The following is a 2,559-nucleotide window of genomic DNA, read 5'->3' on the forward strand; positions in this document are numbered from 1 at the left end:
AAAAAAAATTGAATAAAAAATATTATACAATTAAAATATTTTTGTTAGAATATAGTTTTATAATACTAATTTTGTTTAGGGATTTGAAAAAAATTGAATTGTTTTTCATTTTTTATTTGAAAGTTTGGGAAAGTTGTAATGATTAGTTTGAAAAAGTTGTAATGATTACTTTGTAAAAAATATATTCTAACTGGTCACATTATTAAGGGTTAAAATGTGATGGCCCAAGTTTTGTCTAAGCTTGGCTCTTAGAATTTATTCTAGGTTGCCATGGTATTTTAGGAGCCTTAATTACTTTGGAAGGCTTTAGAAACCTTTGATGTAGTAACTAAAGCCCAAGAGAAGAGTGACTCTAATTTACCTTAGAATTTCGACCTTATTGGGAACTTAGGTCCAATGGTATAGGTCCGTGATCCAATTCTAAATTGCTAAGTGTTATGTGACCCAAGCATGCTATACTTTAAACCTAGTCTAGAAAGTGGGTTAAGAGGGAAAGAGAGATGTAAGAAAGCTCCAAGATGGGTTTACATGCCTAGCCTATTGTTTTTGTCCAGAATTCAAGTTCCGAAGTAGGTTTTTTGGAAATGGGAGCCTAGGGAAGTGAAATGGTGCCTTTCTAGAAGTTTTGCATAGGAAGCTGAAGAGAGGCCTTTGGGATTTCGAATCTTGCTAGCTTTTGCCATGTGTTAAGCATGCACCAAGTTTCTATAAGATTTTTGTGATGAGACTTTTGAATCAAGGACAAGTTTGCCCTCAGGGTTTCGGCTAGCATGCCCCCAAGCCTTCCATTCGCTTGCCACTTGTCACTTAGTGCATTTTAGACCAATGAAATGTGAAGGGTCACCTAGAGAATGAATATTGAGAAGATGAAGCAACACTTTGGGAATGGAAAAGTGAAGAGGATGGCTAGGGCTATGGCACATGCCCAATTCCACTTGTCTTCCATGCCAAGAGTTTCTTGTTGGGAATAGGAAGTGACATGCATGGTTTTACCAAGTTACCCATTGAGAAGATATTGACTTGTTAAAGGAAAGGAAGGGCATAAGAGGGAAAAGAGATTTTTGGCCAAGGAGGGAACCCAACACGACACCTCTAAGAATGCCCTTTCCTAATGCAATCTAAGTGGGAAACTGCAAGAGACTTTTCTGTTTTTGAGAGAGAGGGAGAATAAAAAACCTTGCCACTTGTCTCACATGCAAGGGTTTTGATTCAAATAATGAGAGAAGTGAAGGGTCTCTTATATGAAGAGAAGGGTGCACGCCTAGGAGGCTTTTCCCTTGTCATTTTTTGGATTTTGCATGAGTTCTCATTCTCTCCACACAAATCTCCCATGTTCCTTTGAAAACTCTCTCTCATTTTCTTGTGTTTTCTCTCCAACCAAGCAAGAAGGATCCTTGTAAGAGAAGGATTTCGGCACTACCCAAGGATTTGTAAGGTAAGGTTTGGTTTTTCCTAAGTCTTACTCATATATAAATCTTTTCTCAATCTGAAAATGAGATTCAAATCTAATTTGACTTTGAAAAATGATAGAACATTTACTATTTTAGAAATAACCTAGGGTTTCTAACAGAAATCCTTGAGGCCAAATAGTGAAGAGGGAATTTATCCTCAATATTTCAACCATCACATGTATTCTTGCCTACCTTAGGTTTTGTTTTACTTTATGAGTGAAATGAGGATGGTTTTAACCTAAAAATCCTAGAAGCTAAATGGTTTAAGACCAAGTGATATCCTAGAAAAACACACACACAAACATTCAAGAACATAAGATAGGGTTTTAGATGCTCTTTCTAATATGATATGTTAGGATTTATAGCTTGCTAGTATTTCTATGGCGCCCCCAATCCCTGCTTGAGATTGGACGGTGACTAAGACGTCGGGACATGTAACACAAGGCTACACACCCCTCGTACATGATAGATAAAATGCTATGCACTTAAGTACACTAGCAGTATGCAATACCGATGCAGCGGAAAAATTAATAAAATTCATATTACTAAGCAACGTGATAAGCAATTACAAAGCACATGGCACCATATACTAATATCATAACCCAAAACATTGTTCAAAACATAAACATAGGCCTTAAAGGCACAATATCCCAAAAAAGAAATATAAGTCCTCAAAAGTTTCATAACCATCATCCCATCAGGAGATAGACACAAAAAGCCCCATGGGATTGCCAAGGCTCGGGAGGTAACAAACCTAAATCCTTTGCTACTGCCTTCACGTTAGCCAAAGCCTTAGAGGCTCGCTCTAAATATGTAGACAACTGGTCCACGTTCCACCAAAACTTCAAGTTCTTAGAGAGTTGATAGATCGTAGCGTCAAGTTCTATCTCACTAATACTATGTAAGATCTTCCTGAGTAGCATAGCCGTATGAATTAATACATCCGTACTGTAGTCTTGACGAGCCTGAACAATGAACTCATCTTCTATCAGAGAACCGTCTTGGTTCATGTTTCCTAGGTATCTGGGATACCTGTTACAACTTCTACCATTCCGGTTAGGGAATGGTAGTGAAAATTACCACAATGAAATTTTAAGAAATCTCAACA

Source organism: Juglans microcarpa x Juglans regia, chromosome 1S, assembly GCF_004785595.1.
Source record: "Juglans microcarpa x Juglans regia isolate MS1-56 chromosome 1S, Jm3101_v1.0, whole genome shotgun sequence".
Taxonomy (NCBI): Eukaryota; Viridiplantae; Streptophyta; class Magnoliopsida; order Fagales; family Juglandaceae; genus Juglans; species Juglans microcarpa x Juglans regia.